The sequence below is a fragment of the Macrobrachium nipponense genome, chromosome 3, assembly GCF_015104395.2.
Source record: "Macrobrachium nipponense isolate FS-2020 chromosome 3, ASM1510439v2, whole genome shotgun sequence".
NCBI classification, from domain to species: Eukaryota; Metazoa; Arthropoda; class Malacostraca; order Decapoda; family Palaemonidae; genus Macrobrachium; species Macrobrachium nipponense.
In genome coordinates, this window is record NC_087202.1 from 84,687,221 (window position 1) to 84,710,992 (window position 23,772).

Below are 23,772 nucleotides of genomic sequence, written 5' to 3' on the forward strand. Positions count from 1 at the left end.
TAGCTCGATTTATCTACATAAATCCCCGGTAATGTGATATGACTTAGTATATATATATATATATATATATATATATATATATCTATATATATATGTATATATATATGTATATATATATATATAGATAGATAGATAGATAGATAGATAGATAGATAGATAGATAGATAGATATACACATAACTTAAATATTCAATTATGTAGTCATAGCGAAGCCATGTAAAATATGGAAATGCTTTACAAATTTCGTAAAGAAATGCGAAACCCATAAAAGAATTTTTTCCATAAAACTTCTATATTTACATATATATCATATATATGTGTGTGTGTGTGTAATATGTAATTTATAAATAAATTAAACCTTCCCATTGTCTAGGCACAGCGAACTAATGTAAAGAAAATGGAAATTAAATTTTAATTTGGTAAAAAAAAAAAATGCGAAACGCCATAAAAGAATTTTTCCATAGAACTTCTACATACAAAACTCACAAGAACCAAAGGTAACACCGGGTGTCTAGCATAGATTTCACGACAGTGACAGCTGTTGTGAGGGGGCTCCACGCCCTTTGAAAGTTATTGTCTCATAAAAATTCTCATTTGTTCTGCGGACAAAATACATGAAATAATTTTTAAAAGTGGGGAAGGCCTAATATGAATTCATTTACGCCAGAAAATAAACAAAAGTGAAGTATTGTCATTAGGAGGTTATTGCTGGAATTGTGCATATATATATATATATTATATATATATATATATATATATATATATATATATATATATATATATATATATATATACATACATACATATAAAGACAAATTCCACGAAGGAAAGAGAAACGATGACGTTCTACAAGGCCTTTCGACTTCTTGTCCTTTACAGACTGAAGTAATATAGAAAAAAAATTACAAAGAAAGCACGTATAGATTTCAGATGGGGGATTACAAAAGGTAAAGATATGTACCTAGAATCCTACACAATTGAAGAGTTAGTAGACCTATCAAAACAGGGTTTAGAGGTTGTACAAAAGATTAGGCCCATCAGCTCAGAAGCAGGGACAAGACAATTAAAAAGATTATATAAAAAAAGGTCAATGAATACCAAAAACTGTTATAGAAGTACAAGTCGATAACTTTCCAATTGGTAAACAATAAAAATTTTTGAAAGGTGAAGTTCCTCGCTGGATGAGTGGTTTTTGCGCTCGGCTGCCAATTCGGTGGTCCGAAGTTCGAATCCCGGCGCGGCCAACGCGGAATCAGAGGAATTTATTTCTGGTGATAGAAATTCATTTCTCGATATAGTGTGGTTCGGATCCCACAATAAGCGTAGGTCCCGTTGCTAGGTAACTAATTGGTTCCTAGCCACGTAAAAATATCTAATCCTTCGGGCCATTCCTAGGAGAGCTGTTAATCAGCTCAGTGGTCTGGTAAAACTAAGATATACTTAACTTGCGAGGTGAACATTTCTACAAAAAATATTAAACATACGTATATATAAAAAATACATATCTTTTAGGTCATCCTTGAACATTTAACTAACACGGGGATCCAAATAATATAACCCAGGCTACGGTTAAGATTACAACTGTAGGAAAGCTGTATAATAGCGAAATCTAAAAGATTTCGTGAAGAGAAGTCTTTTGATCAGACAATTACTGAACTTTCAGTCCAATTTATCCTGTGCAAGTTTTCACTTAAATGAATGAATAATTAGCATTGGATGTTTACACTTAAATGAATGAATAATTAGCATTGGATGTTTTCACTTAAATCAATGAATAATTAGCACTGGATGTTTGCCCAGTTTTGACATAATGCTTATGCTGTTTAATTCGTATTTCTAAATCCTTGCTAGATTGGCAGATATAAAGAGAGAGGCAGTCCAAGTATGGAATTTTATATATTATGTTGTTGTTTTTCTTAGGGCTATTTTTTATGAACATTCCTTTTAGTGTGTTATTATAGGAAAAACGAGGTTGACATCGATCGAGGTCAAAACACAAAAAATTAAATAGAATTTTACCCGTAAAAGACACCACACTTCCCGCTCATAAAAATAGCAAGTGCGCAAGACAACACAAAAGAGAGTACATTTACACGGCCAAGGTGTGAATATAATGTTAGACACAAGAAATTGTTGACTTTCAGATTGCTAAGTTGTAGTCTGAGAAACATGAAATGCAAAGTAGAGTAGTGACAGAGTGGTGACCTTACTGAGGTGAATTAAAGTCAGAAGCATATGCTATGAGGTCACCTATTAGACGGTAAACTTTTATGCATACCCACCTCCTTACACATGACATGATCCTTGTATGAAAAACCACACATTATTCACTAAGCAAATAACCTGGTATATTTGAGACGTTCAGTGCCCAAAATAAGGAACTATTACTAGAAAGAAGGAAATGCAAAAGTAATTACTTGGGGAAAAAATTGACGATGCTAATGCGCTTTTCGATATCTTACAAAGAGGACATAATTACTTGCGTTGTTTTGTATATTACAATTTCATTACATTTCTTCATTTTGAAAAACATTCTTCTCTATAAGAGCTTGAGGAAAAATACGGTTCGTGTAAATTATGGTAACAACCACAGTTTAGCAAGTATTACATTATTCATAAAAAAAGGTCAGAATATACCGTAACTTGATATTCAACTACATAAGATAATTTCTTTACACAGTTAAGTACTTGAAATGGCTAAATACACTAACACGCACGCAGATAAACATAAAAGTACGAAGAATGATAACTTGCTCTCTTTTCTTTTCTTTAAGTCACATTGAAAGGGAAAGCAATATACGAACGCACATGAATAACAGAAATATTCAGTAGGAACGATTAAAGCAATAAATAAGGCAAAGAAAGGACGGGGGATATAAATTGAACGATATTAAAAGAGGCTTGAAGAATTCGGGCCGATTCTTCGAAGATTTGCAAAATTCTTTGAATATTTTGCGGCAGAACTCTTCACCGTTATATGAAACTTGGATATGGCTAGAGAGAGAGAGAGAGAGAGAGAGAGAGAGAGAGAGAGAGAGAGAGAGAGAGAGAGAGAGAGAAATTACGTGATATCTCTCGGTATTACTTAAACTGTTATTTGATGAAATCGTGGAAATCTTCCGACGTGATTTCTTGAAATAAAGAAAGTTTTTAGCAAACATAATATGGACGTAACTTTTGTCTTATTTTCTGAATACATCTTTTGTTCACGAAAGCAGTTTAATGATGAATAATAATAATTATAAAATGTATAAATTACGGAAACAGACACTATAAGTCGCAACAAACCTCACAAAATACAGTTTCACTAAAATGTAATAATTACAGTATATGAAGTACATTGATTCATGGATATTAGAGAAAAACTTTTGTGACTTTAAATTCACCTGTAACTTTGGAAAATGTCGAGTTCAAAGTCATTAGCGAAAACACTGCCCCAAGCTGTGTTGAACTTGTTCTGAACTTGTAAGCTACATGGAAAAAATGTTGGGGGCAGTGAATCACCCCTCCCGAGATGCCTGCCTACCAAGTCCCATCAAAATGGGAATGACAAAACGCTCAAAATGAATACTTTGTCCTTTAATTTGACCCCTGACCTCGATACATAAGTCGAAGATCCAAATTAATCCGGGTTAAACCATTCTTCGAGATATCTTTCTCACAAGTTCTATCACGACTAGAGAAAGATGCAACGATGACCGTTAGATTAACTTGAAAAATAAGTCACCGTAAAAAGATATAAGACAAGTATCCTCCTTCAGGTTTCCTATCACGTTCCAGAGAAATCACAGACAAATTTAATACAGACATTTAAAATTGACTGTGGCCTTGTAAACTACGTCAAAACTTCAATCATTTCAACGCAAATCGTTCAACCGTCACAATCAGAGGTCTATAGTTATTCTAGTTTCCGATAAATACTTTAGGCATATGTTAAATTTCGTCTTACGATCATCCCTGATCGTAAAATATAGGTCAAGATTAATATTTCAGTAATACGATCACCAAGGATGACATGAAAAATAAGTAAAGGAGTGAGGAAACAGACAGAAGAAAACGTCAAAAACAAAACCTTAACAATATGGTCCATGGAGCGGTGATAATGCAACACATTCAAATTTGGCTCATAATGAAAGAGCCAAGAACATGCATGAGGATTCCACTATGAAGTTGTACACAGAACTTCCCAAAGAGCTATCAAGGGAATCATCGATGGCATGGGCAGACAGTATCAAACTTCGGCCCACGAAGCCCCAGAGGTTTGTTTGTAAGAGGGTTTCCCAGAGATACTTAGGTAGCTGACGAAATTGCAATTAGAGTACTGACAGAGAAGTGAGAGCGAGAATGTGCGGTGACTCGCTTAGTGTATTTTTAATATGTGAAAATATAACTGCAAAATAAACACATGTTGGTTAAGGTATTTATCGATTCATGCAACAGCACCTAAGTTGAGGCACTCATTTTGACAAAACGAATTTTTTTTATTTTGAGTTCATTCGCTCTTTTTACTATTGATCCCTTTTCGCAAACGTCTTTCATGAATCACTACGGCAAAAATAACCCTTCTGATGACCTTAACGGTGGTAAGAAAAACGAAACAAAGCGGAAGGAGGGGCTGTTTTTTTGGCCTTCACACTAAATCGGTGTCCTCCAAACTCTCCCCTTTTCTAATGTGATTCGCTTTCTTCGTCTTTCCACTTTCCATTCTACAGGCGTCCACCTGTCACTCGGCCGAAAACTGGTTTCGGTGTCTCACGTCAGCGAACTACCAGTTTTATTGACGACACTCAAGTACATGAAACCATTACCAAAACCTTCTAATCTTTCTTTTTTTAAATCTACCACTGAACCTTGATTTCAGTGACACAGATACAAGATGGAATTAGACGTGACAAAGCAGATACCATAGAAGCCTCAGTGGCGTGGTTGGTATGGTGTTTGCGTCCCACCTCAGTGGTCGCGGTTCGATTCTCGGCCATTCCATTGTGTGTATTTCTGGTGATAGCAGTTCACTCTCGACGTGGTTCGGAAGTCACGTAAAGCCGTTGGTCCCGTTGCTGAATAACCACTGGTTCAATGCAACGTAAAAGAAAAAGAAAATTGATGCCGTATGTATAACCGTTCCGAGTATATACATGAAAAACGAAATAAATTGGGAGTCATCCTGAATTCCAAATTTGTGAAAAGGCAACTAGGATTGGACTTCCAAGATGACGGTCACCATGAATTCGAAGGTTATAAGTTATATATTTACTTTGTTTTAAGGTATTTACACGAATTCCGAATTTCGATAGTATAACAAATAAAAATGATTAAGTAGTTAAAGAGTTTATAGGTACTCCCTATAGTATCGACGAAAATAATCCGGATCTAAAACCGGATTCAGTAACATTTAAAAATCAAGCTAACGTTTCTTGGCCTATTATATTATATGGCCTGCCCCTTCGCAAAAGTTCATGGAAATTCCCCCATTACGCTTCTGAGAGACAGAGTGAGAACAAAAAGAAGCGCTGGAAACACGGATATTAAGGAATAAATTCTCTCTGTTCAAACCAGATACCAACGTGGAAATGAATCTCGTCTTTCGATTGTATATCGAGAGCCAGCAGGAAAAAGGAAAAGCAGCAGTACCTAGCGCTTTCGTGTATTCTTGATACACCTCATCAGGGTACAACATATAAAAGAAAAATTTTTTATGTTTGACTCCACAGTAATCACCTTCAAACGCTCAAAATATCACAGAAGTTCCATTAAACCAAACTAATGCGAAAAGTTTCCCATCATTCGAATTTAATGATTGTCAAGAGTAATTTCTTTCTAAAACTTATAACAACCGACTTTACCTGCCCACCTTCCTTGCCTCCGCCGAAGTTTTAATGGAATGTGAGATGAAGACAAAAGATTCTGACTTCGATGGAAACTATTGACTACTATTTTTGCAGTGCTTAATAATTCATAAAATTGATTTTCTAATCACCGATCAAGATGCCAATAGGTCCGATAGCGCCTGCTATCCATAAGCAATCAGTAATTTTATACTCACTATATCTATATATATATATATATATATATATATATATATATATATATATCTATATATATATATATATATATATATATAATATATATATATATATATATGTGTGTGTGTGTGTGTGTGTGTGTGTGTATGTATATATATATATACATATATGTATATGTGTATATGTATATATATATATATATATATATATATATATATATATATATATATATATATATATATATATATGTGTGTGTGTGTGTGTGTATATATATATATATATATATATATATATATATATATATATATATATATATATTATATATATATATATATATATATATATATATAATATATATATATATATACGTACTTATATAATTCGTTGCCAAGGCCGATTCAGGCACGGTGAAATCTTCTGGAAAAGGGTCCAACAACTTAAATGCCACCCACCCCCGACACCATATAAGCCTCCACCAACCGCTCCCCTTCCCCCCTCCCCCAATTTGTAAACTCTCAATAGTGAGACAAGGCTGGTACCAGTTGATAGCATTTCTCTTGAAAGGGAAGCCTTAAGCAAGTTATATCCCTTTGTTTCTACACGTTCCCGTTTCCTTTTCATTACGGATTAGGCACTGTAGGCATTACCTAAGGTTCTTTGCAGCGTGCCTCCGGGCCCTAGCTGCAACCACTTTCGTTCCTTTTACTGTACCTCCTTTCATATTCTCTTTCTTCATCTTACTGTCCACCCTCTCCTAACACTTGATTCATAGTGTAACTGCTTTGAGGTTTTCCTCATGTTACGCCTTTCAAACCTTTAACTGCCAAGTTCCATTTCAGCGCAGAATGACCTCATAGGTCCTAGTGCTTGGCCTTTGGCCTAAATTCTATATTATTCAACTCAGCTCAAAACGGATGAGGTTGCAAGATGCATACCCTTCCCATTCTCTTAACTTCGGGAGAAAAAAAAAATTTCTCTCTCCCACCTACTGGTTGTTTTACCTTGACTTACAAGTTGGGTCGGACCAATAAATCTGCCCAGATCCGTTTCACTTTGATAAATCGATAGACAGATACATACACAGACAGACAGACAGGTTCTTTTCCAGCACACGCTCCTAAGCTAACCTTGATCTGCTGTTAATGCCAGTTTTTTTTTTTTTTTCTTAAAAAAAAAAAAAGGTTCAGATAACCTATTCGGTCTAAGTGACACTAAATAACATGAACGTGGTTCCAAAAATTAATAAGGTTCTCAGGAGAATTTGGTTACTAAAAGTTTGCAGCCATGAGCACAAACGCTTAGCAGTTCATGACCCGAGTAGATTTTCAAAAATAACGGTTGCCGGTAAACGAGCCACGTCTATTGACAAGAATCTTGAATATCTATCTATTTACCTATTTATATATACATACATGAGTGTATTTATGTGTCCGTGTCTGTTCACATGTGTGTCCCTTGAGTATGTGCGCGCAAGCTCTCGCGCGGGCTTGTGTCTGCATATGTTCATCGAATTTCAAAAACATAAGAAGCAGAGAAAGCGGTAGTAGCGCAGCGCAATTTTAGCCTTTAAAAGCAGATAATTGCTCTAACGTTTGTCGTGGAATGACTTAAAAAGTTCAAATGTGGAGATCAAGTAATCGACTTTATCTATTTGTTGTCAGTGACGTTATCTGGATCAAGTTTCTACAACATTCATATGTTATTTTGAACTTATAGCTTTCGAACTGTAGCTGTTTCTTGTTAGAATGGGGTGGTCTTATACCAGCACGGACTCTTACTCCTAAAGCTACCGGCAAACTTTGTGAGATGAGTTCGAAAACGATAGAAAATACCATATGAGCAAAAGAGCCCGTGCTGGCATAAGGCCAGCTCAATCGAAAACAAGAACAGATACCAAATGCAGAAAAAGGTCCCTTAAGAAAGCTGTTTTTTTAATAAATTCTCTTTCATTTTTTTTATCGGACTCTACAGAAAGTACGGCTCCTGTTTCTTTTGTTTCCAAATTAGAGGCACATGTTTCCTGGCTACAAATCGAACTGAAGCTCTTCTTTTGACTATACACAAGTTCTCCAGTAACTAGTAATAATTAAGGTGCATATTTTAACGTACAGAGACATACCAAATTTTTCTTTCAGGATGACGGGTTCTCGTCCAATCGTAAGTTTTACTCCTTAAATGAAATAAATAAGTAGAAATAAAAAAAACAGTACAAGTAAACCCACCACATGAATAATGTTTAAAATGATTAAGGAATCTTCTCGCAGCTTTTAACTTCACCTGAGCAGCTTTTTGCGGTCCTATTATTTCACTTTTGGTAACCATCAAGTCCTTGAAGAAACAGGCTTTTCATTTAGGATTAAAATATTATTTCAAGACAAAAAACTATGCCATTTTTAAACGAGCCAACATTTAGTCTTTTCCCAGAGACAAAGCATCAGAGTTCCGTCAACCTTCTTCTCTTCCTTAGTGAGAAGTGTCAACCATTTTCTTTTACCAACACCTATCCCCCACTCCAAACAATAAAATCTTAATTTGACTTATATCCGTTGGGAAAATGAAATCCACCAAAAAACCATAGAATCAACAACAAACGTCACCTCTAACAATTTCCAACTTCATACCACTCAAATAAATCGCTATTCTGAATCCCTGATTGGCTCTGACACATCCCATTTGAAAGATCAGATCAATACTCCAGATAGCCGTATTATCACGGAAACCAATGAAATGCACATTTTACGAACAGTTTGCAGACGTGTGGGTGTATATATCTATGGCCATACAGATTCCGAGCCTATGGCGTCTAGAAATCCCAGCTTGGCAAGGCCTAAACGGCGGCCTTTGATAGAAAGCGAAGCAGAGAGCTACGAAAATAGACCATAGTCGTGATTTAATGGGGTGAATTATTCATGATTATTGCCTCGAGATACATACATGTCTGTGAGAGAGAGAGAGAAATCTTGCTTCCAAAGTACCTAGTCTGGTTTCTCCTTTTGAAATGAACTCATATTCTTTACCATCTCCAATTTCATAACCATGAACTAAACGCAATGTGCGCATTGTGTATCTATCCATGCAAGAAGAAAGATACATAGACAGCTAAATCAAAGGTGATTCTATGTCCATTCCCAAATAGAAACTGTCACTCACCTCTATCTAGGTAGCTGTAGCATCCAACCTAAGCGTGGAATTTTACAAGAAAGTGTCTTCTAAAATATATATCCAGTGCAACTGACAAGTGGCGTCTTCAGTTTACATCTAGTCTTATCTTTATGAGAGCTAAGCAGGTTCCATCTGAAAAATAACAAATGAAATAGTATGTAATGAAATATTACTCTTTCCAGATGTACTGAATCAAAATAAACGACTTTGGATTTAAATATGTTGTTGTCATATTAAATAATGTATAAAATCTGCTTATTATAACCAAATTAGGGATTATCTTTCAGCTTCATTCTGTCTAGAAATATTTAACAAGACAGGTAAAAACAATATTCTGGATGGCAAATTTCATTATATTTGGGAGATGGTAACAGTGGTTGTCAAAGAAACGTCAAAGAAATTTCTTAGACAATCATCTGAAAATAACTAAATGTTTATAACAAAACAAATAAATTCACTCTGTCTTCTTGTAATGTCCTGGATTTAATCAATTAACTATGCAAGGATTATGGATTTAATCAATTTACTATGCAAGGATTATGGATTTAATCAATTAACTATGCAAGGATTATGGATTTAATCAATTTACTATGCAAGGATTATGGATTTAATCAATTTACTATGCAAGGATTATGCATTTAATCAATTAACTATGCAAGGATTATGCATTTAATCAATTTACTATGCAAGGATTATGCATTTAATCAATATACTATGCAAGGATTATTCATATGCAAAATCTGTTAAAACAGAGTACACTATCAGAGCAAAACAACCAGGAGTTACCCTTCACGATCACATGTAAGGACCGCATTCGTAGAAGCTCAATGTCGACCTGTATGAATATGAAAAGCAAGATGCTCGAGAAAGAGAGTGCATTTTTAACATAGTGTTTCCAGACCTCTTTAGTGTGTAAAATACTGATACGGTCACGCAGTCCTATAAAAAAAATTATACAACCGAGACACTGACGCGATTTCTCAAAGTTGTGGAAATTGAACCATAGGTATCTCCGCGCCATCATTTAATGAATACATTCCTTAAGAATTCAGAGGTTAGAAAATTTAGTTAATAATAATTAATAAAATCATCAAACGATAAGCTCATTATCTGATACCTTGATCGCTTGCTCTGCTTCGGTTTTGGTTGTCCAAATGAAGAGATGAGCTCTAAAGTATATAGAACAGTGTAATAAGTTTAATAAACAAGCTTGCAAAAAGGAATAAATTACAACTGTACTTTATTGCTCTTTCACTTTCATTAATATACGTTATGTGTGTATGTATGTATGTATTAAGATATATATATATATATATATATATATATATATATATATATATATATAATATATAGATAGATAGATAATAGATAGATTAGATAGATAGATAGATAGATAGATAGATATAATATATATACATTTATATACACATACATATATTATATATATATATATATATATATATATATATATATATATATATGATGTGTGTATATATAATGTGTGTGTCTGTGTAACACTACGTAAGTTCTAATTCCTTTACCCTTGTTTTGTCGTAATTGAAAGTGCCACAGCGGAAAGGCGTTATACGTCTCCCGAGGCACCGAATTTGAGAACTACACAAAATTTAATTTCCATTCATCTCATCCGCTGACAAACCAATAAGTGACTGCCTTGGATCAAGAGACAAGTAAAGATAAATGACGCTTGAAATTGGAACGTTCCATCCTAATCTCTTCAACCATGACTTTCTTGATACGAACCAGGCAAAATCAAAGACTTACCAAACGTATATATTGACGCCTGTTCCAGACATGTATCGTGGTCACGTACACAAATATACGTACATATTTACACATAAATAGCTCAAGAATAGTGATGACATCCAATCTCTCAGTCTCACAAAGACATTGAAAACTATCGCATAGCTGCTGTTGCGAGTGGCTTGTAAGTAAAATCAAAATTTGATGCGTGAAATTTAATCAGAATTATTACAGTGCTGAACTTGAGCCGTTTGAAATATTATTTGAACGTAGTGTTGACGCCAATCTCTCGGGGGGAATTGATAAACAGTGCTGTAATAGTAAAGGTTGCGTGATAGTGCACATCAATGCAAGAGAGAGAGAAAGAACGTTGACACTGCACTGATCGTGGACTTAATGAAGAGAAAGTTAAATGGTACTTAGTTGTTAATAGAAAGAAATATACACAGTAGGTGTATAAGTCAATGATTAGAGTTGGTTAAATTCATTTGTACGGATAAAATAGCGAAGGAGATACAGGAACTTACCAAACCTTAGGCTCTGGAATTACGTACTTCTAAACTAATATATGAAAGTGCACAAAATAAAAAAACACAACTACACTTGTAAAACAACACCCAAAACATTTTCACTATTAAATAAAGAAGACAGCACATCCGTACTTGCAGAGGGACCCAGAAAGTAGGAGAGGGTCAAAGAGAAAGACTAACCTAACACAATTGTGTATTTAAGGTCTCCACAAAAGACTAAACCTCCAAGTCTGGAGATGCTCCCTGGTCGTTAGGGATAAAAATGGCCCCAAAACAGCAGCAGTCATGCCCGCCAGCGCCGTGACCTCATCCAATTGCAGACAGCGTCAACAATATCACGTTACCAGCAAGCAAGCCGAGAAAGGGCAGTAAATCCTCCACTTGTAGAGCAGGACAGCTCACTCAGTAGAGCTGACAGCAATCAATAAGAGCAGGTGCTCCCCAAGGTAATGGCAGTGTGCCAAAGCAGTGGCAAACAGGTCAATAGCAATATATCAAAGTAACTGCAAACAATCAAACCGCCTTGAGGTGATGGCGCAGAACCGCCCTGTACATCACGGGACCATAAATTGAATTGAATTGAATATAGAATTTAGGCCAAAGGCCAAGCACTGGGACCTATGAGGCCATTCAGCGCTGAAATGGAAACTGACAGTAAATGGGTTGATAGGTGTAACAGTTGCACTATGAGGCAATTGTTTGGAGAGGGTGGAAAGTAAGATGGAAGAAAGGGAATATGAAAGGAGGTAGAGTAAAAGGAACGAAAGGGGTTGCAGCTAGGGGTCGAAGGCACGCTGCAGAGAACCTTAAGTAATGCCTACAGTGCACCGAATGAGGTGCACTGACGGCACTACTCCCATACGGGGGGGACCATAAACAATACCTCTCGAAGAGGGGGGTGGGGGGCTTTGATCGCATTTCTTGAAAAGAAAAGCAAAACTGTAACAACAGATAAACAAGCAAAGGGCCGCAGAGGAGGAGACTTAAGACCTTAGGGAGCACTGCCCAAATGGCTTGGTACTAAAATAAAGATTAACTTCAATAAAACAAAAGAAAAAAAGGTCAACATACTGACACTGGGCACGACCGAAAAGTTATTCAACAGTAACAAAGAAGACGTCGTTCTTTTAGTGCTCCTAATTTTCAACGCTCGGAAGAAGATTTGAAAGCCGCCCTTCTTATTTATACTCTGTTCAAGAAGACAGACGCTAAAGTTATCTTTCACCTGATGCTAGTCTCAGAGTACAATTATTTATTTGTCCACTAAATCGTCTGGTTTTTTTTATGAAACCTGAAAAGAAACCATAACCTCAGTCCTGATATTCAAAACTTATAAAAAAATAAAATTTTAAAATATTCACACACTCGTCTGGTCAGCTATTCTGAAAGCCTGTTCCCTGGTAAGTTACATAAATAAACAAATGTGATTTTACCTTTGGCCAAATACGTCAAAATACTTTTTTCTTAACCTATTTCTTTTATATATAAGAGATGAATGACGTAAGCTGAAACCCAACTACCTTGCGCCTGAAGGGAAAAAAAACAATCTTTTTTCCTGTAGGACAAAAAAAAATTAGATAAATAAAAACTTTTTTCTGCTCTGATAATTCTCTTGCTAAACCCAGGTTCCTATATTATTGAAATATATCTTTGCCAGCTTTGTCCTTTCCTCCTTTTCTGATGTTTTAAAGCAATCTGTATATTATGAGTTCTGTAAATGTAAATATATTTACTTCATCTTATGCTGTTCCCCTCTTCTCATGCTTGATGTTGTTTGTCTTGTTTTATTTTCTCTAACCGTTATATTTCCTACATATTCCAAAATTTAATTCTTATAATTCTACACACACACACACACACACACACACACACATATATATATATATATATATATATATATATATATATATATATATATATATATAAAGAGGATTTCCATTGCCATACCAAACTTATAAGCATAATATATATATATATATATATATACTATATATATATATATATATATATTTATATATATATATATACACATACATATATCTATATCTATATATATATAATATATATATGTGTATTATATATTGATATAGATATATGTATGTGTATATATATATATATATATATATATATATATATATTATATATATATATATATATATATATATATATATGCTTATAAGTTTGGTATGGCAATGGGAAATCCTCTTTCGCCTGTTTTAAGTAATTTATATATGGAGTTTTTTTAAACAAGATTTTTACCTTATATTTTGCCTTATGGTGTTCTGTGGTTTAGATATGTTGATGATATTTTTTGCATATGGCCTCTAACCGAAAATGTAAATGCATTTCTCTTTAAACTGAACAATTTGGTACCTTCCATTAATTTTACTTGTGAAGAAGAACGTGATGGTTGTCTTTCATTTTTGGATGTAAATGTTCACCGTACTCTAAATGGCTTCAAGTACTCAGTGTATAGAAAACCTACAAACATAAATTCATACATTCACTATTATTCTAACCATTGTAATCAAGTTAAGAGGGCTACTTTTTCTTCTAAGTTTTTAACAGCCTTACGTATCTGCAGCCCGGAATTTCTTCAGGAAGAGTTTGAAAATATCTTTAACATATCGGAAAAATTAAAATACCCTAAATATTTTATTGAATGTGCTTTACAAAAAGCACAAAAAAACTTTTTGTTCTGCAACTTCGAGAATGACTTTTAATAATGATAATGTGCTCGTTTTACCATATAATGACCTCTTACGGAGGGTTCCAAGTTTTTGCAAGAATCTTAATATTAATGTCGTTTTTAAATTTTCAAATACACTGAAAAACATACTAATAAGGAATTCTCCCAAAGTTTCTTAGGGCTGCATTTACGGGGTTCCTTGCTTGAATTAAGTGTTTTTATCTCGGACAATCTGGGAGGGGACTGGACACCAGAATTAAGCAACACAGGTATAGTGTGAGAACAGGACAAATGTCGAATGATTTGTTTTTACACATTAATAATTTTAATCACATGATTCATTGGGAGGGGGCAAAAGTTGTTTTATATTGTAATAATATAACTCGTAGGAATATTATTGAATCTGCTTTTATCAAATATCACAGTGACTTAATGAATGTAAGCCAGGGTATGTACAAACTGGACCCATTTGCTGTTAACGAGATTTGTAGGGTTGTTTCTTTTTAATCACCTGTTGAACTGTTCTGTATCTGCTGTACTAGTTTTAACCGGACTTTGAATATTTGTTTTCAATTTTTTCAATTTTTATGTTTACTTTGTTAAATGTTCTCTGTGTTTTTAGCATTGTACTTCGAAAATGTGTTGAAATAACACGAAAGCGCTCGGTACGCCTTCTTTTATTTTTCCTGTGGCCTTGGCTGAATATATATATATATATATATATATTATATATATATATATATTATTATCATATATCATATATATATATATATATATTATATATATATATATATATATATATATATATATATATATATATATGTACATATGAATAACTTGATCACGAAGTATATAAAACGTGATGCTATGTATAAATAAAAGTTTTTGCTATTTTATCCGTACAAAAACCTTTAATATATATATATATATATATATATATATATATATATATATATATATATATATACAGGTTTTAAAAGAATAAAGACTTCCACTCCTTTTCTAAATCGTCCGTACACTCCTGCACGCTCTTTCATTCTTTCATGAAGAGATCTTCAGTCTTTCATGAAGGACTTCGCAACTTTAAACATTCTTGCTCCTGGCGATTCTCTCTTAGGTAATGGGATATTGATGAGGGGGGAGGAGGAGCAGTGGGAGGGAGGTAGGATACCCCCGGGTTGAGGGAAGGTATACAAATCTGGAAAACTATTCTTTGATATTTTCTGGATGCAGTTCCTTCCAGACTTCCACTTGGTAGTTGGAGGTTCCTCGGCTTCTGGTTATTTTGGGTTTTTATCATTTGATTTGATTTCACGTGAATTTGCAATACTTCTCTCTTGTAACTATATGTTATCTTGCGCTGCTTTACTTCAATGAATGTATTCATCTCTTGGCTGCTTTTCAAGCAAACAAAGGCCTTCCTTAACCAATGTATCTTGCGCGGTTACAGATAAAAGAGAAATAGAGCCTTTTACATTCTACAGAAAATCTCTCTCTCTCTCTCTCTCTCTCTCTCTCTCTCTCTCTCTCTCTCTCTCTCTCTCTCTCTCTCTCTCTCCACAATTTACTCCAAACTTCTCTGCTGTCCTCAGAGCATCACTTGACGAAGATGCACCAAGACCTCAACTCCGGCCAGGGGGCCATAACCTAGTTAGGGCAGTATGTGAAAATCTTCGACACCTTGATATCGGTGTACCTGAGCAAGCAGTCATCCAAGATTTGCCACCATGGCGGGCTCCTATTCCTGCTGTCACTTTCTCACCAACCTCTAACCTCTAAAGATGCCCATACCAGTCTACAGAAGCAGCTGGTTTTGGAAACAATATCCAAAGTGTCAAGTTCAGTTCCTGCAGGACACCACATCTACGTTGACGGCTCAGTACAGGCAGACGGAAGTGCAGCATGTGCTATGTTGTCCCCCACTTTAGAATCTCCTGAGGGTGGGTGGCATGGTCGCAGGTTGCCAAACTCATCCAGTTCCACTTATTGCGAACTTCAAGGTATATGGGATGCAGTAACCCTACTTGTTAGAAGAAATGTGAATGGATTGGTGATCTGTGACTCCAAATCTGCACTCCAGGCACTGGCCGTGTTGTGCGAGACATATTGTGTCAACTCGTTGCTGCTTACAATGCCTCGCTTGTCTTGTCCTTCATGTGGATGCCCTCCCATATTGGGCTTGCTGGGAATGACATGGTGGACAGTCTTGCTAAAGCTGCCTGCACGCTGGACCTTGATGACAGAAATGTTGAGCCCTCACTTCGCTGCCTTAAACATAGAATATATTCAGCCGCTTTTGCCTGTACAGTACAGCGTAGGGATGCAGAGAAGGGCACTAGTGTTTCCATACAACATCATGATAACTTTCTGCAGAGCCGTCACAAGTACCGGCGACGTGGACTCATGGTGCGTAGGCATAATGTCGTAAGTGCCAGGATAAGGTTGGGATATCGTCCTGTGTAGCAGGTTGGACAGACACTAGATATACCACACTACACCTCATGTAAACTGTGTAACCTTGCTAATGCCAATAACCTTGAACACTACTGCCTTCATTGCCCCACTGTCAGGAATCTGTTACCTCAGGGAGAAAACAAAAATTTACTTCAAACCTGCCAAATATTTACTCAAAGATGACCACCTAGACGTAATTTTGACTCGTCATCCTCACTTTGGTGGCTGCTAAACTGTCTGTTGCAGTTGTTGTGATAATAGAATACGATCTCATATATGTTATTTTGTAACGGATATACCGATGATTCAATGCTGTAATTTTTTTTCTATTGATTTCTGATGTACTGTATGTAACTGCTAATATGTAACTTTGTTTGACGTCTTTGGGCGTAATAAATTTATTAAATAAATCTGTGTGTGTGTGTGTGATTGATAATGAATGCTACCAAGAGAGTTCACTCTTTTCTTCCTCTTAAATTGAGAGAGAGAGAGAGAGAGAGAGAGAGAGGAAGGAGAGAGAGAGGGAAGAGAGAGAGACGAGAGAGAGAGAGAGAGAGAGGGGGGGGGGGGGGGTGAGGTCTTTCATACACGTAACATATTGAATGTTTTGTTGATACTGAGCACAACATTTTTGCAAAGTACCGGCTTAAAAACCACTATTGAAGTGTACGATTCAATCATCATACAGTTTGCATTTTTTTTTTTACTCTTTCAAAAGTAAAATGGAGGTTCTAACGCCACAAGTAAAAGGGATCAACTAGAATATTCCTGTGTCCGAACGTCTGCATTGAAAGGATTCCACTTTCCAGGAAGTAGAAAGAGAGAAAAAGAGATGTTTAAGGTAAAAAATACCTAGTCACAGAAAAGGAAGGAATACCGTCAGCAAATATTCAAATTACCGACGATATTGGGAATTCGTCAGCATATTAAAAAAAAGAAATCAAGGTTTCCGGCAGCTGAGTGAATATAAAAAGAAAGTGGGCAAATTTAGGAACGAAGTAAATAGATCTGTTCACCAACATAAATGCAATATATTCACCCAGTCCGTCGTCATTACCACACTACAGTTGGCTGAATATATCTTAGGTTTACCAGACCACTGAGCTGATTAACAGCTCTCCTAGGGCTGGCCCGAAGGATTAATACTTTTGACGTGGCTAGGAACCAATTGGTTACCTAGCAACGGAACTTACAGCTTATTGTGGGATCCGAACCACATCGAGAAATGAATTTCTATCACCAGAAATAAATTCCTCTGATTTCTCGCTGGCAGAGCGGGGAATCAAACCCGGACTCTGAGATCGGTAGTCGAGCACGTAACCCACTCGTCCAACGAGGAACTTCGGCAATATGCAACATTATGTTCAGTACGAGGAGGGGTAACCATCGCAAAATTCCAGTCAGCGTAGCGCAAGCTTTTAGGGCATCCATGGAACAAATCACAGGGCACTACTCATCATGATCCAGAATTAAATAGTACTTGTTGTGGAGCAGGATGGTTAATACTTCCTGAAACCATTCTGTAAGAACAAGTGTATGGTAAGTTTAAGATATATATATACATATGTATGTATGTGTTACGTTATCGAGGAACCACTAAACGCTCCACTTAACTTCCCTTTAGGATCCAGGTTCCTCCTTTCGGAAGAGTCCGTGTTGTCTTTTATGCAGATGTTCGCATCTTTAAAAAGTCTCGCTCCAGGCGATTTGCTCTTAGGTAATGGGATGGCGGGTAGTGGGAGAGGTGACGGGAGGAAGGGGATGGCACAGGGGTGAGGAGGGGTGGAGCTGAGCCCGAGAGCTGGAGGATCCAAAGGCTTCTCTGAATCTGGAAAATTGTGATTTGATATTTTCCTCTTGCAGTTCCTGGTAGACTTTCATCTTTCAGTGAGGAGGTCATCTCCAGACTTTGGTTATTTCCTTCGGTCATTTCATTGAATGGTACCTCATTAAAAAGAGCTTTCTAACTAAGAGATCAGCAAAGGAGACGTAACTTCGCAAACAAATATTTTGAAAAAACACAGTTGTTTGAGTTTGTATATAACTTCCCACCGAACTATTATTTTTCCATTTTATTGAAACTGTTCTACGAATTGAGTGGGAACAAAATAATCAAATATACATTTTCCATCATCACTTTTACAACCTCTCTCTCTCTCTCTCTCTCTCTCTCTCTCTTCTCTCTCTCTGATTGCAGAGATCTGCATCCAAAAATATGCAAAAACCTAAAAGAAGGAAAAGGATGTAAGTTCGACAAAAAATGCAAATATATGCACCCTGTAGCCATGAATCATAATCAAATAAATAACCAACCAAGTAATAAAATCCAAAATAAGAAAGAAACAAATAAAGAGAGAAATCAAGAATATCAGGTAAAAGAGAAAAGCAAACCACCAATGAGATATGCAGAGATGTCAGCAAAAAATTTCAAAGCATCAGCTCCAAAATTCTACTCAAGGGATAATAACTGTATTTATTATGCAAGAGGATATTGCAGAAACGGAGAAAATTGCAGATTCAGACACAAAATGAATAATTATGATGAAGGAAGATCAAATATTATGGAAAAGTTGGATTTTTTAATGTCAGAATTTCTGGAAATGAAAAAAAGAACAACATACCAGAACAGGAAAGAGACATGGGAAAATCCTTATTACTACCAATATTAAATGAAGGAGAAAACACGCAAACCATCATAGTGATGAATGCGCAGGGTTTAGTTACGAGTAACTCAAAAAGAAAAATAGAGTACTTAGAAGAACTAACCCAAATTGAAAAGAAAATAGATATAATGAATATAAGTGAAACCTGGTATTCCCAAGAGACTGGGAATGATGATCAAATAAAAGGGTTCCAAACTTATAGATCAGATAGAAAAAATAGGAATCAAGGGGAACCGCGATATATGGGAAAGACAAAAAACAAGGAAAAATATATGAGAAATATAGTAACTCAGAATGTGAACTAATAGCGGTAGAATTTGAATCTGAAAAATTAATGAAACATAGTAATATATAGACCTCCTAAATACTAAAGAGTTTGACTTAATAATTGAAAAATTGGATGATATATGTAGAAATCACAAGGACTGGACTATTCTCCTATCTGGTGACTTCAACTTTCCTTTCGTAGAATGGAAAGAACGAATAGGAGATTGTGGTTGTACTTATACATATAAAAAAGAGAGTAATAGTAGTGCAGAAGATAAGAGGCAATTCGAGAAGCTATTAGATATGCTACTAGAATACAACATTCAACAAATAAATCACCTGCCAACAAGAAAGGAAAATACTTTAGACCTAGTATTTGTGAACGAGATGAATTATGTTAAAGAAATAATAGTTTATAATGCGAGTATTTCAGACCATAATGTCATAGAATTAACAGTTCATTCCAAAGCAAGTGAAAACAGAGATAAGCAAGAAATGAAAAAGTGGGAAGGATATGGAAAATACAACTTCTACAGTAAAAATATAAAATGGTCAGAAATAAATGAAGAATTAAACAAAGATTGGGATAACATTTTCGTAAGCGATGACATAAGGGTAAATACGGAGATATTATATAAAATATTAGAGAAAATAGTGGATAAATATATACCGAAGAAGAAAGTAAACATCATTCATGCATACCAAGAGACAGAAGGATCTTGTTCCAGAAAATCAGAAAGTGGAAAAAAGGTCTTGCAAAAGAAAAAAATGCATGGAAAGTTATAAACTAAAAATTTAAGATAGAAAATGCATAACAAAATATTATACAATCAATAGAAAATGAAAACGGGACTTGGAAGAAAAAACCCTATTAAATATCAAGCAAAACCCAAACTATTATACTCATATGCGAAGAAGATGAATAAAAGAAGAATAGAAATAGGCCCTCTGAGAATTGAAGGGAGATTACGAATGAAAAAAAAAGGAAATTTGCAAACATACTGGCAGAACGATATAAGAGAGAATTCACCCCCTAGAAATATAATGAAGATAATGATATAGAAGTAAGGGACGAAAATAGTGAATATTTAGCTGACATAGAAATTAATGAAGCTGATATTGTGCAGTCAATTAATGAAATTAAAAATGGAGCTGCTGCAGGGCCTGATGGAATCCCTGCTATTTTGTTAAAGAAAGTAGTTCATTCTATCGCAAAGCCACTTGCAATATTATTAAGACAAAGTGTAGATACAGGCAAGATTTATGATGAGCACAAATTAGCATATATCACCCCTACTTTCAAAAGTGGATCAAGACTAGAGGCAAGTAATTATAGGCCTGTGAGTCTAACATCACATATTATGAAAGTGTATGAAAGGGTAATGAAGAAAAGTATTATGAAACATTTAATAAAAAATAATTTGTTTAATATAGGACAACACGGTTTCGTACCCGGAAAAAGTACACAAACCCAACTGTTAGTCCACCGTGAGAACATATTCAAAAATATGAAAAGCGGAAATGAAACAGATGTGGTTTATCTAGACTTTGCAAAAGCTTTTGACAAAGTAGACCATAATATATTAGCAAAGAAAATTAGAAAACACAATATCGTAGATAAAGTAGGAAGATGGTTAAAAACAGATAGTTATTGCAAACGATGAGAAATCGGATGAAACCAAGGTAATATCCGGTGTGCCACAAGGTACGGTGTTAGCTGCAATACTGTTTGTTATTATGATTGAAGACATAGACAGTAATGTTAAGGATTCGGTAGTGAGTAGTTTCGCTGATGACACAAGAATAAGTAGAGAAATTACGTTGTGAATGAAGATAGGAACCGCTCTACAAAGAGACCTTAACAAAATATATGATTGGGCAGAGGTAAATAGGATGGTATTTAACTCTGATAAATTTGAATCAATAAATTATGGAGACAGAGAAGGAAAGCTATATGCATATAGGGGATCTAATAATGAGACAATCACAAATAAGGAAGCAGTTAAAGACCTTGGTGTGATGATGAATAGGAACATGTTATGCAATGATCAAATAGCAATTCTTTTGGCAAAATGTAAAGCAAAAATGGGAATGTTGTTACGGCACTTCAAAACAAGAAAAGCTGAACACATGATTATGCTTTATAAAACATATGTTCGTAGTCCACTTGAATATTGCAATATGATATGGTACCCACACTATCAAAAGGATATTGCACAAATAGAGAGTGTACAAAGGTCCTTTACAGCTAGAATAGAAGAAGTTAAGGCCCTTGACTACTGGGAAAGACTACAATGCCTTAAACAATTATAATTAGTCTCGAAAGGAAAGGAAGAAAGAAGAACGCTACATGATATTCAGGCATGGAAACAGATAGAAGAAATAACAGAAAATATCATGGAACTAAAAATATCAGAAAGAGCAAGCAGAGGTAGATTAATAGTGCCCAAAACAATACCAGGAAAAATAAGGAAAGCACACAGGACATTAATCCACTACGCACCAGCATCGATAATGCAGGTGTCTCTTCAATGCGTTGCCAGCTCATCTGAGGAATATATCAGGAGTGAGCGTAGATGTGTTTAAGAATAAGCTCGACAAATATCTAAACTGCATCCCAGACCATCCAAGATTGGAAGATGCAAAATATACCGGAAGATGTACTAGCAACTCTCTGGTAGACATTAGAGGTGCCTCACACTGAGGGACCTGGGGCAATCCGAACGAACTGTAAGGTCTGTAAGGTAAGGTCTCTCTCTCTCTCTCTCTCTCTCTCTCTCCTTTGCAGCGTTTGCTGTCAACAGACTTCGGTAACTCTCTGAGTCACTATTGGGGAAGAGTCCGTATTGAGAACGAATTTTACGATGTGTATCGTATACATCTGACGTATTGACTGTTTTGTTGCTATTGAGGAAGGATTTCTGCCAAAAAACCGACATCAAAGAGCTATGTTGAAGTTGAAGAATCAGGCATAAAACGTTTCATATTTTTCTTTATTTTCTCACGGGTGAGATGGAGCCTCCAATCCGACAAGAAATGGGTTTGCTTTAAAATCACTGGATGCATTGGACCGTCCCTGTGTTTTGAAGTCTTCCCTCCGTTAATAGTACGAAGAACGGGAAATGGACGTTGTAAGATAAAAACATAAAAAATAATTTAAATACGGTGATCATTCACTTTATCAACTGTATGCAAATCTGAATAAACAGGGAAGAAATAAGAAGCCTTAAAATCGTAAGAGCGAAAATAAATATTTGGATAATTAAGTATGTAATTGAATATCTCCGCTAACATTAAAAGTGGGTATTTACAGAACAACTGTAACTATCATAAGAAACATGGAGCCAAATGTAAATCTCTTAAAAATTATTATTATCTAAATATACCTTCTATCAGAGCCGAGCCTTCCAGCGACAAGTGCTCTAAAAAGCCCTGGAAAATGAAGAGATCTCTGTTTCTATTAATCGGATTTGATGACTGTGATTAGTAACTCAGTACTTTAATACGCCTATAATGCAATGTTTTTTTACTGAAGGATACTAGAAGCGACGGTTACAAGATGAAATCATGCCGAATTTTTTTTTTAAATGAATCAATAAGTGAAGTCAATGAATATTGAGGAGTAACTGGAAAAACATCAGTATCAGATTTATCCGGCAACGCAAATGTAACGAAAATTTAAAAATGAAAATTCCTAACGATAAAAGAATAAGTATTATTTTAATGTTTGATAGAAAGAAAACAGCTGTTATCTCATGTTTACTTACCTTTGTGTGAAAATGCTCCAAACCCAATATTTCTTGCCAACTGTGGTTAATGCTTCAACATATCGTCTTCAATTTAATTCGCCTTCGGATTCATATCTGGATCATCGACCGATTCAAGAGTATTTTGCCTGTTGCATATCGAAACCTGGCAACAACAAAAATAATTGAAATCCATAAATAACATTTTGACATGTTTCCAATAAAAAAGAGTAAAGCGGATACGATAATGACTTCCGTACACAGATAATACGAAATGTAAAGTTTTTGCGAATATCAGACAAGTTTGTTTTGTTTGTTTGTTTGTATGGTGTTTTTACGTTGCATGGAACAGTGGTTATTCAGCAACGGGACCAACGGATTTACGTGACTTCCGAACCACGTCGAGAGTGAACTTCTATCACCAGAAATACACATCTCTCACACATCAGTGGAATGCCCGAGACTCGAACTCGCCTC

The 23,772-nt window shown here is 35.4% G+C and overlaps 1 long non-coding RNA gene across 1 annotated transcript in view; it reads right to left on the minus strand.

Moving 5' to 3' along the window:
• The window catches only part of LOC135222231 (uncharacterized), a 37,255-nt gene extending 13,799 nt beyond the window's left edge, over positions 1–23,456 (minus strand). The window contains exons 1-2 of the long non-coding RNA XR_010316232.1: positions 23,317–23,456; positions 9,174–9,317 (exon numbers count right to left, since the gene is read on the minus strand). This is a non-coding gene — a long non-coding RNA (uncharacterized LOC135222231). The remainder of the gene's footprint in view (positions 1–9,173; positions 9,318–23,316) is intronic.
• Positions 23,457–23,772: the final 316 nt, after the last annotated feature.